Source organism: Macrotis lagotis, chromosome 2 (assembly GCF_037893015.1).
Source record: "Macrotis lagotis isolate mMagLag1 chromosome 2, bilby.v1.9.chrom.fasta, whole genome shotgun sequence".
NCBI classification, from domain to species: domain Eukaryota; kingdom Metazoa; phylum Chordata; class Mammalia; order Peramelemorphia; family Peramelidae; genus Macrotis; species Macrotis lagotis.
In genome coordinates, this window is record NC_133659.1 from 250,976,797 (window position 1) to 250,989,553 (window position 12,757).

General features: G+C 37.0%; 1 protein-coding gene and 1 long non-coding RNA gene across 3 annotated transcripts in view; one reads left to right on the forward strand and one right to left on the reverse strand.

Annotated features, from left to right (window-relative positions):
* The window catches only part of LOC141514700 (coiled-coil domain-containing protein 91-like), a 500,695-nt gene that overhangs the window by 194,523 nt on the left and 293,415 nt on the right, over window positions 1-12,757 (forward strand). The gene's annotated exons all lie outside the window — the stretch shown is intronic.
* LOC141514702 (uncharacterized) overlaps window positions 1-12,757 on the reverse strand; it is a 344,275-nt gene that overhangs the window by 96,438 nt on the left and 235,080 nt on the right. The window lies entirely within an intron of this gene.

Sequence of the window (12,757 nt, forward strand, 5' to 3'; positions counted from 1 at the left end):
TGAGAGTGAAGATTCCCTCATTCCCCCTTACGTTCCCCCCTTCCATATAACTGCAATAGCTCATTGCAATAAATAAAAATCTCATATGAAATATCTTGGCCTATTCCCCCTCTCCTTTTTTCTTTCTCCCATTACATTTCCCTTTGTTTTCTATTGACTCCACTTTTACACCTTATTTTATCTTCAAATTCAGCTTTCTCCTGTGCTTCATCTATAATAGCTCCTTCTACCTGCTCTCTTGATTGAGAAGGTTCATATGAGTATTATCAGTGTCATTTTTCTATACAGGAATACATGCAGTTCATCATCATTAAGTCCCTCATATTTTCCCCTTCTCCTCCAATCTCTATGCTTTACCTGAGCCCTGTATTTGAAGATCAAACCTTCTGTTCGGCTCTGGCCATTCCAACAGGAACATTTGAAATTCCCCTGGTTCATTGAAAGTCCATATTTTTCCCTGGAAGAGGACATTCAGTTTTGCTGGGTAGTTGATTCGTGGTTGCATTCTAAGCTCTTTTGCCTTCTGGTATATTATATTCCAAGCCCTATGAGCTTTTAATGTAGTTGCTGCTAAGTCCTGTGAGATCCTGATTGCAGCTCCATGGTATTTGAATTGTGTCCTTCTGGCTGATTGTATTATGTTCTCTTTGACTTGGGAGTTCTGGAACTTGGCTATAATATTCCTGGGGGTAGGTTTTGTGGGAGCTCTTTCTTGGGGGGGGGGGCAGTGGATTCTCTCCATTTCTATTTTGCCCTCTGCTTCTAGGATATCAGGGCAATTTTCCTGTAGTATTTCTTTGAAAATGATGTCAAGGCTGTTTTCCTGATCATGACTTTCAGGTATTCCAATAATTTTTAAATTATCTTTCCTAAGTCTGTTTTCCAAATCAGTTGTTTTTTCAATGAGATGTTTCACATTTTCTTCTAATTTTTCATTCTTTTGGTTTTGAAGTATTGAGTCCTGATTTCTCATAAATTCAGCAGTCTCCCTGAATTCTATTCTTTGTCTGAAGGATTTGTTTTCCTCAGAGAGATTTCTTATCTCTTTTTCCATCTTGCCAATTCTGCTTTTTAAAGCATTCTTCTCCTCAAAACTTTTTGAACTGTTTTATCCATTTGACCTAAGCTAGTTTTTAGCATGCTGTTTTCTTCAGCATTTTTTTGGATTTCCTTGACTAAGCTGCTGGCTTCATTTTCATGTTTTTCCTGCATCTCTCATTTCTTTTCCCAGTTTTTCTTCTAACACCTCATTTGATTTTCAAACTCTTTTTTGAGCTCTGTCATAGCTTGAGCCCAATTTCTGTTTTTCTTGGTGTCTTTAGATGCAGGAGCTTGTGCTTCCTCATCTTCAGACTGAGTATTTTGATTCTTCTTGGCCTCATAGGCAAAATGTTTCTCAATGGTGTTCCTCTTGTTTCTCTGCTTGCTCATTTTCCCAGCCTAAGTCTGTTTTGGGGGTGCTTCCTGAGCTTTTGGGATACTCCCACAAGGATCTCAGTATGTGAGGCTCTGTCCTCCCTCCTGGTCTGTGAATGACCATAAGCACCCCCCTCTGCCACAGGGCTGAGGTGGGGGAGGCCCTGCTGTTTTATGGGGGGGCCTAGACTATGATCAGGATCTGAATGTGGTCAGAACCCCAGAGTTCTATTCCAAGGACAGAGCTTAGCAGTCTCTCTTCACTCCCTTCCTTAGGTTCAATGGGCTCATGCCCTGGGAGCTCCTGCTTACCAGCTCTGCCTGCTTCTGTTTCCTGGATCTGGACTGCCTTGGCCATGCTGCTCACTGTGTGCCTTGAGGGCTGGGCTTCATGTGCTCACTGTGGTAGAGGTCCCCCTGCTGTTCTTCCAGGTTTGCCCAGTGATCCCTGGGGCATAAAACTCCCCAGCTGCTGTGAGCTGTGGCTCCCAGTGCCCTAGGGCTGCCTCTGGGAGGCTGAAGTTCTTTCGCTCTGGCAGGCCACCCCTCTGGTGGGCCACCCCTCCAACCCTGGGGAGCAGAGCCTTTCTGCTCTTTTCCAGGTTACCTTCTATAGCAGAACTGCCTCATTGGGTCCTTCTGTGGGTTCTGTTTCTCAAAAATTTAGTTAGAGTCCTTAGTTTGTAAGTTTTATGAGAGAATGCATAAGAGAGGATCCTCTCTTGTTGCCATCTTGGCTCTGCCCCCCCCCCCAATTTCTAATATAATTAAGAATACATTTCAAAGGAAGCCACCACATTAAAGGGAATATTATAGCAAGATCTTCTATTCTCTCTTTGTTTTGTTTTAATAAGCCTTGCTCCTTTCAATTGGTCTATTATATTTCTAGTGTCTTAGGTAAAAATTATGTTTTCACACAAGAGTTTACAGAAAAATACTAAATTGTTGTAGGTGGTATCCATCCTTATCTATTGGTCCATTCTTTATAGAGAATATTATCCAAAACATTTGAGTAGTTTGACTGCTAAAAGAAGAAAAAATAATTTTGTATAAAGAAATAAACTTGTGAAAAAATGTAAAGCAATACTCCATTCATAGGAGATGTTTGGTGATGAAGTGGAGTAGAAAATATTTTTGCTCAATAAAAATTGGTGAAATATATGTATAAAGGAACAGTTTTCAGATAGAATATGGTTGCCATATTTGTCTGAATAAAAAGGATTTTAAACTTATTTTGTAAAGGTTGTAAGGAATAGCTTTTTATTTATGAGAAGCTTAGTGATTGAAAGAGGGCAGAGAAAGGACTTTTATGAACTAAAAAATTTAAAGTTCAAGTATAAAGAAACAGTTTCTTAGAGGAATCAATCTGAGGACTGCAAAATGTTTGGCTATAGGGCACTGTGGTCCCTCAGCTCATTTGCATAGAAATGTTTTTTAGTTTTAAGAGGTTAACATTACAAAAAACCTCGATAAAATAATTGCTTGAATACTGTGAAATGATTAAATAAAAAAATCTTAGTTTTTATTAAAATAAAAAACATAATGTTTCTTATGTTTTTATTTAATGGAGGAAAGGTGAGTCTGTGATGATTGGAGGCTCTAAATTGAGTTACTGAATTTGAATTAAAGAACCTGGCAGAAGAAGCCAAGAATTTTTGAAGAAAATTCAGCAGAAGGTACGGGATAAATGAATCTCCATGAAGAAACCCATTAAAGGATAATCAGCTAATAAGACGCTTTCAACTACTAGTCCTTGATTTGCTAAGGAAAAGCTTTTCCAAAGACTTTATTACCAGCAACAGTATGAGAGAGGTGAAGTCTCTCAAAGTTGCCTTTGCTCTCTGCCATCCTTTCTAGTTGTGAGAGAAAACTTAAAATGGGAACTGCAGTTTTTGCAACTGATGTGCTGTTGAATTGGTTATTTGCTAGCTAATTGAAAGACAAAACTCTAGTGAGTATACAGCTGGCTGGATTTGCCTGCCTTCCACAGAGACAGCTAGTCTGATGATTGTTCTAGTGTTTTCGTTATAGGGAACTGCTAGTTCAATATGATAGTGTCACATATTCTCAATTCCAATATTGTATTTATTTTTATTTTTGTACAAATGATGTTTCTTATACATTACTAAGATATTCTTGTTTAAGAGTAAGCATAATACCCACTCCCGCCTTATGAGCAATAAAGGAAAGAGAAAAAAAATAAAATTGAAATACAAAAATAATAATAAATATGCTTCAGTCTGTGTTCCAACACCACCAGCTCTGCCGTGGGTGGATTACATTCTTTATAATAAGTCCATCACAAAAGGTACTTCCATATTTTTCCATTGTTGCCATTGCTGAACGCAACTTCCTCCATTCATACCTCCCCAATACTATGTCCTCTATTTTCTTCCTCCTTTCACTCTGTCCCTCTTCTTAAATATGCTGCAGAGTAGCTGAGTGGCACAGCAGACTGATCACAGGCCCTGGGGCCAAGAGGCCACAAGCCCATATACCACCCCTAAGGTCCAGCAACCACCTCGCCCTGTGGTCCCGGACAGGCCATCCAATCCCAGCCCCTTGCAAGAAGTAAAAAGGAAAATATATTATATCTGACCACATTCCTGCATAGTCTACCCTCTCCTCCATTACTCACATCCCCCCACTTCCCCCTGTCTCCTTTCTCTCCTTCTTACTCTAGATATCTATACCCCATTGAGTATATATGATGTTTCCTCTCCTAGCCACCTCTGATAAGAGTGAAGTTTCCCTCATTCCGCCTTGCCTTCCCCCCTTCCTTATCATTGGAATAGATCATTGCAATAAAAAACTTATTATATGAATTATCTTAGCCTATTCCAACTCTCCTTTCTCTTACTCCCATTACATTTCCCTTTTACATTTCCCATTGACTCCATTTTACACTATATTATATCTTCAAATTCAGCTCTCTCCTGTGCTTCATCTATAAAACCTCCTTCTACCTGCTCTACCTAATGAGAAGTTTCATATGAGTATTATCAGTTTCATTTTTCTATGCAGGAATACATGCAGTTCATCATCACTAAGTCCCTCATATTCCACTCTCTATGCTTCACCTGAGTCCTGTTTTTGAAGATCAAACTTTCTATTCAGCTCTGGCCATTTCAACAGGAACATTTGAAATTCCTCTCGTTCATTGAAAGTCCATATTTTTCCCTGGAAGAGGATGTTCAGTTTTGCTGGGTAGTTGATTCTCGGTTGCATTCTGAGCTCTTTTGCCTCCCTTAATCTAATTGCTTTTTAGTCCTATGTGATCCTGACTGCAGCTTCATGATTGTGTCCTTCTAGCTGCTTATAATATTTTCTTTTTGACTTGGGAGTTCTGGAACTTGGCTATAATATTCCTGGGGGTTGGTTTTTTTTTGGATCTCTTTCTGGGGGAGATTGGTGGATTCTCTCAATTTCTATATTGCCCTCTACTTCTAGCATACCTGGGCAATTTTCCTGTAGGAATTCTTTAAAAATGAGGTCAAGGCTCTTTTCCTAATCATGACTTTCAGGTATCCCAATAATTTTTAAATTATCTGTCCTTAATCTGTTTTCCAGATCAGTTGTTTTTTAATGAGATGTTTCACATTTTCTTCTAATTTTTCATTCTTTTGATTTTGAAGTATTGTATCTTGACTTCTCATAAAGTCAACAGCTTCCTTTAGCTCCATTCTAGATCTGAAGGATTTGTTTTCCTCAGAGAGCTTTCTTATCTCTTTTTCCATCTGGCCAATTCTGCTTTTTAAAGCATTCTTCTCCTCAATAACTTTTTGAACTGTTTTATTCATTTGACCTAGGCTGGTTTTTAACATGTAATTTTCTTCAGAATATTTTTGGATCTCCTTGACTAAACTGCTGACTTCTTTTTCATGTTTTTTTCTGCATCTTTCTCATTTCTTTTCCCAATTTTTCATGCTATCTTCCTTACTTGATTTTCAACACCTTTTTAGCCTGAGCCCAATTTCTGTATTTCTTGTAGTCTTTAGATGCAGGAGCTTGTACTTCCTCATCTTCAGATTGAGTATTTTGATTCTTCTTGGGATCATAGACAATGTATTTCTCAATGGTGTTCCTCTTTTTTTCCCTCTGTTTACTCATTTCCCCAGTCTGTGACTGGTTTTGGAGTGCTTCCTGAGCTTTTGAGTATTATTGGGACACACCCTTCCCCATTAGGATCTCAGTGTGTGAGGCTCTGTCTTCCCTCCCATCTGTGAATGACCACAAGTGCACCACTCTGCCACAGGACTGAGGTGGGGGGACCTGCTGTTCTCGGGGGGGGGGGGAGCTAGGCTATGATTAGGATCTGAATGTGGTCAGAGCCCCTTATTCCTGTTCCAGGAAGAGAGAACAGACTTCAGAATTCTCTCTCTACTCCCTACCTTAGGTAGACTGATCACTCAAGGCTCAGTTGCCTTCGGGCTCCTGCTTACCAGTTCTGCCTCTTTCTGTTTCTTGGACCTCTCTCAATTCCTTTTCAAAGGTAATTGTAATTTATAAGAACTTGTCAGTACATTAATGATTTGAGAATAGGAAAGACTCATTCAATAGGAGAGTGTGAGTCAGGACCAGAAGAACAATTACCAAAGAAATAGCTTTCAAGTGGTGAAGATGCTCCTGAATGGATCAATTCATGATGATCTTAGGTTCAGAATTGTAAGTTATCCTGAGCACATGGATTTTCTTCAGTTATCTGTTTCCATGCTAGTTTTCTGTTTATTCCCACTCACCCTATTGAATATGTGTGTTTTATTGATTACTGTTGCTTTCTTCTTATTAAGTAAATATTTTGCTGAAGATCTAATAGTGTTATTATGGTGAGTGGCTAGTTTCATAGAAATATATCAAAGAGGACTCAAGAGCTATAGTATTAAGTTAAGGGGAATATATTTCCCTAGTATAGGGTTACCTTAGAATCTTGAGAGAATTTGAGTATAAACAAATAAACTTACCTTACAGGTTTTGACTTCTCTTGGAAGGAAAGCAATGTTTGGGTTGCTAGAGAGACAACCCCTGAATACTCTGGTGAATTCTACCTTTATCTATTGGGAATTAAACATTCCTCCAACCTTATAGTACTATCCTAAGAGTTTGAATTTCACAGAGAAAGAAAAAAATTGGGCTTGCTAAGCTAGTAACTATTTTCCCCTGAAATCTTCCCTATTTGAATAACTCATAGTAGTAGCAGATGGTAAAGTCCTGATTTTTGCTCAATTTTTTTTTCTTCAAGAGGCCAAGACTGTGCAGAAACTTCTTCTTTCTCTAGACAGCTCTGTCCCAGGACTCTCTTTTGTTTAGTAGCTGTGTGCTTTCTGTGAACTCTTTGATCTCACTAAAAGTATGGATCCTTGAACTCTCCAGGAATTTGTCATATCCCTTATGCTGTTAAAAGTGTCCACCTTTTATGCTCACCATTGACTCTTTAATTGCTACTTTTTGGTCCATGTGCAGACTTGCAATTACAACCAACTACATCTCCCAGCCTGTCATTATTGATTTTTGTCAGAGAAACTATGCAAATATACCGACTAAATTTATTCCTCCATCTAAGAACTATTGCTAGTTCTTCTCTAATGTTCCGTTTCTTTCTCTGAGCATCTACTTGAATGAAGACTTCTTACTTCCTTTTATAATCACTCAGTTTAAAGAGTAGTCTCTAATTCAATATAGTCTAATTCAATCAAATCATCCACCACTTATGCTCAATAAAGTGTGAATGAGTTCAGAAATACCTAGGCCCAGGAGCTTTTTCCTTACTGTTTTCAATGAGTTGCTATTATTTGCTCCACATATTCTTTTCCTTTTTTAGGTTTCTGCAAGGCAAATGGGGTTAAGTGGCTTGCCCAAGGCCACACAGCTAGGTAATTATTAAGTGTCTGAGACCGGATTTGAACCCAGGTACTCCTGACTCCAGGGCTGGTGCTTTATCCACTACGTCACCTAGCCACCCCCACATATTCTTGAAGAAGAGAAAGTCAAAGTCCTCTGAAATGGCCTTTATCCTTTATCCCCATCAAATTAATATTGGTTCCCCTGGGCTTAATTCCTAAATGCTGGAATTATATTAATTAAATTTTGAAATTTAGTCAGGCAGAATGCTCCCCCCCCCAATCTTAGTACGAACCTTGGCATGTTCTCATTATAATGTAATCTATTTTACATATGTCCAACATATTTGTGGCATTTGATGGTTTGAACATTTATTTCTTATTTTGTTACAAAATGGTCTAGTTTCTTTAAGAATTCAAGCTGTATAAAAAAAATTCAAGTTGTATAATGTGCAGTGATGATCAACCTTGATGGATTTGCTCACTCCATCAATGCAATAATCAGGGACAGTTTTGAGGTATCTTTGATGGAGAATACCATCACTATCCAGAGAAAGAACTGTGGAGTTATTGAAAAAAGACCATAATTGTTATCTTCAATTTTTAAAAAGTTGTCTTCAGTATTACATAATTTTGCTATCCCTAATATTTTTCTTTCTTCCTTAAGGATATATTTTTTTTCTCTCTCAACATATTCAGTATTGATTTATACATATCATGAAAACAATGTAGAGACAATCAGACTATCTTCTATTGGGGAGGGGGAAAATTGCAAAATTCAAAACCTTGCAAAAAATAATTGGTAGAAACTACTATTGTATGCAATTGGAAAACAAATAAAATATTTGTTAAATTTTTTTTAAAAAAGAATTCAAGTTAGGCAATGCAGTGGATAGAGCACCGGCCCTGGAGTCAGGAGTACCTGAGTTCAAATCTGGTCTCAGACACTTAATACTTACTTAGCTGTGTGGCCTTGGGCAAGCCACTTAACCCCATTGCCTTGCAAAAAAAAATTCAAGTTTCAAATGTTATAATCAACTAGAGAGGAAATCTCAAACCTAAATTAGCGGAAATGAGGAGATGGAAACAAGAAAATGAAATATACAAGAAAATTGGGGACAAAAAATTAGGAAAAAGAGGGGGGAAAGTGGAGAAAGGGCAACCAAAACAAGAAAAAACCCAAACTAGTTACTCTAGAAGATAAATCACACAAATCATGAAAGAGAAGTTTAAAAAAATATTGAGAGGTTAAAAGAACTGGTTGATCAATTATTATTACCAATAAAGGGAATAAACATATGGAATTTAACACAGAGACTATTTTGCTGTAAGAATAAGTTGGAAGAGAGCCAAACCTATGTGAAGTCTGAAGCAATTTGTAGCCAGATCCAATTTAAATAAGTTAATATTTCAAAACCTATTCATTTGACAAGTAATTTATTAATTTATAGCTTGCACAAGTATTGAGGGGGCATAAAATAATATTAAAACAGGAATCCTTCTGAATTAAATTATTATCTAATATATTACACAAACCCAGATAACTGTGGTTCATGCAAGATTAGTACATAAGAGACTATAAAGGAAAGCATTTCATTTAGTCCAAAGGGAGATATCCTTATTATGGACAGAACTGATAAAGGAGGTAGCATTTGAGATGAGTTTAAAAGATTAGTAGAAGTTCAACAGATGAAATGGAACAGGAAGGATCATAAGAGTATACATAGATAGAACTAGAAGAGACATCAGAAGATCACAAGTCTACTCTTCTACATTTTGCTGATAAGGAAATTGAGGCTTGGAAAGATTAAGGGATTTGCCCATGACAGCACAACTGGTAAGGATTTGAAACTAAATTTAAAGTTTTATCTTCTTGACTACAAATCCAGAGTGCTACATGCTGTTCCACCTCTCAAGACATTTTAAACTTGGTAAAAATGACTGATAAAAGCACTAGGCATTTTCAGTGAGAAGACAGAAAGTTAGTTTGGCTAAACTCTGCCATATGTTAAGGGGAATAATATGAAATAAAGCTGAAAAGATAGGATAGCTCCAGGCTTTGGAGGCTAGATAAGGAGATTCAACTGTATTTGACAGATAAAGTTAAGAGTGCATTTTATTCAGAGAAGTGACATGAACAGATCTATACAAACATTAATGAGAGTGTGGTAAAAGCAATTTCATTTTTTTGCTTTTTTGTTAAATTTCTTAATTTTTTTTCTATTTTTTTTCCTTTTTAAGTTCTGAATTTCAGATTTTCTCCCTCATTCCTCAATTCCCATACATACACTGAGAAGGCAAGCAATATATCAATTACATGTGTGAAATCATGTAAACCATATTTCCATATAAGACATATATAAAAAAAGAAAAATATAAAGAGAAAATTATACTTCAGTTTGTATTCAGAGTTCATCAAGTCTCTCTCAGGATGTGGACAACATTTTTTCACCATAAATTGTCTTGGATAACTATATTAATCAGAGTTGCCCAGTCTTTCACCGTTGATCATCTTTATGAAATTTCTGTTACTGTGCACAAGTGATCTCCTAATTCTTCTCACTTCACTTTACATCAGTTCATATAGCTCTTGCCATTTTTCCTGAAACTATCCTTTCATCATTTCTTATAGCACAATAGTACTCTATCACAATTCATATACCACAACTTGTTATGCTATTCCTCAATTGATAAGCATCCCCTAATTTTCCAGTTCTTTGGCACCACAAAAGGGTTGCTATGAATATTTTGTAGATATTGGTCCTCTCCCTTTTTCTTTAATCTCTTTGAGGTACAGACCCAGCAGTAATATTGCTGGATCAAAGGTTATGTGCAGTTTTATAGCCCTTTGGGATATAGTTTCAAATCACCAGAATGGTCAAATCAATTCGCTACCTCACCAACAATTCATTAATGTACTTATTTTCCCTAATTTCTTCCAGCATTTATCATTTCTGATAGGGCTTAAGGTACCTCAAGAGTTGTTTTTATTTGCTTTTCTCTAATCAAAAGTCATTTAGACCATTTTGATATGACTAATTTTCACTTTGATTTCTTCTTCTAAAAGTTGCCCATTCATATTCTTTGCTCATTTATCAAACTGGAGTTTTCACATCACAACTTAGATTTTCCGAATTTGACTCAGTTCTCTATACATATTTGAGAAATGAGGCCTTTATCAGAGAAATTTGTTGTAAATTTCTTTAAAATAACTTCATTGTGGTACCATTTTGCTTTTGCTTTGTTTTAGTCATGATTGTTGTCATTGACGGCTTCATTTCACCTGAAGTATAATAAATTCTGTTCTGGCCCTTCATTTCAACTTTCTGTCTCAGGTGTGTATAACATATTGTTGGATTTGGTTTGTCAATTCATTGTGTTATCTGCTTGTTTCTATAGGTTAACTCATCTCATTCACATTCACAATTATGATCACTAACTATGCATTTCCTTCCATTATATTTTTCTCTATTTATTCTTTTCTCTCCCTTTTAGTATAAATTTCTATCACACTGAGTGTGGCTATATATTCTTCCCACTGAACCAATTTAGATAAGAATGAGGTCCAAGTATTGTCTGCTTTCCGCCCCCTCTAATTTTCCTCTTCACTCTAAAAAATGTTCCTTTACATGCTTTTACATGCTTTCCCTTTACATCCTTTTTTCTTTATGTGAGAAAATTTGCTCCATTCTACATCTTCCTCTCCTCCTCCTCCCAATGTATCTCTTTCTCATGATACAGTTTTTTAAAGAGATTGTACTAATATAATTCCTAGGTGTCATATGCATTCCTATAAGGGATTGTGATGCATATGACACCTAGGAATTTTATTATTATTTGAACAGTTAGAAGGAGTCTACATAGACAGAGGGAATGGGTTTGAATCAATTATATTCCACCTAGTATCAGCAAAGGGTCCCCTATAATCTCTTTCTGACCACTTATTTGATTCTCTTACTGTTTCTGGGCCAAACTTCTTCTGATTCTGCTGTGACTCTCTCAGAGGTCCACTATTGGACCTTCTTCCCTTTTCTGCCCCAATATTCCAGTCCTGTCCTGTGAACTTCCTGTCTTAGACTAGAAAATGCTCTTCTGATCTTTTGTTGTTTCTGTTGCTCCAAAATTTGATTTGAGGTGTTATCTCAAAGTTGTTTGGAAGGGAATGTTGAGAGAATTCAGCAGGGTTCTGGTCTGTACTCTACTAATTTCTACTAAAACTGAAAAGCCCCCATCACATATGCTAGTCCCCCCACCCACCCAAGAAACTATCATGTTGATTTAATTGATTCAGGGGACCAAGGCTGATAGCCTTGATGTAGCTTCTCTATTAGCTCAGATGTAACAGCCAGGAAAGGACTGACTCTCTCTCTCTCTCTCTCTCTCTCTCTCTCTCTCTGTGTTGGGTGAGTGAGTGAGTGAGCGAGCGAGTGAGTGTGCGTGTGTGTGTGTGTGTGTGTGTGTGTGTGTGTGTATGTGTGTGTGTGTAAAATATATTCCTTGTCTTCAAGGAGCTTATATTCTAAGCGTGGGAAGACAATATATAAACAGAATCTGAAACAGGGGGAGGGAAGAGTCAACTCCTATGATGAAAAGGTTTCTGTGGCTTTGTAGAATAAGTTCATTCTGAAGATCTAGATGGCCTAATCATCCTCCTGAAAATGGATATTTTGAGAGGAATCAATTAATCATAGAAGGGGTGGAGGATACTTCCAATGTATAAAGTTCAGGGTGAAGAGGTTTCTAGGGCATAGTCTGAATTGAGGGGATGCCCATCAATTGGGAAATAGTTGAACAAGTTAAGGTTCATGAATATTACGGAATACTATTTTTCTATAAGAAACAATGAATGGTTGTACTGTAGAGAAACATGGAATGAATTACAGGATCTGATGCTGAGCAAAAGGAGCAAAACCAAGAGAACATTCTCTACAAAAACACAGCATTGCAAGGTGATCAGTCTGGATGGATGCAACTCTTCTCAGCAGTTCCGAGAGCTAAGAAAACCATATTAGACTGGGAATGGACAATGGTGTCCCCATCCAGAGGAAGAAAAACAAAATAAAACAACTTCCCCCCAAATCCTTCAGGATCTAATAAACACTATATTCATTTTTTAAAAAATTCTCTTATGTACTTCTTTCCCTTAATCCTAATTCCTCATACCAAAAATGACTAATATGTAAACATGTTTAACATAAATGTGAATATCCAATATTAAGTTGTTTGCCACTGAGGGGAGAGGGGTGGCAAGAGAGGGTGGAAGGAAATTTTGTAACTTAAAAATATACACATGCATATAGATAAATCTTGAAAACTTTCAAAACATGTATTTGGAAAAATAAATTATCAATTATAAAAGAGAGAAATTCGGGAACAATAAATTTTCCACTGCCATGTAAGTTAGCAAGTGCCTTGTAATGGCAAATGCAGAACTGAGAGGAGCTGAGCTCAAATGAATCAACCCTTTATATTTGCTGAAGATTCTTTCCTTGCTATTATAAAGT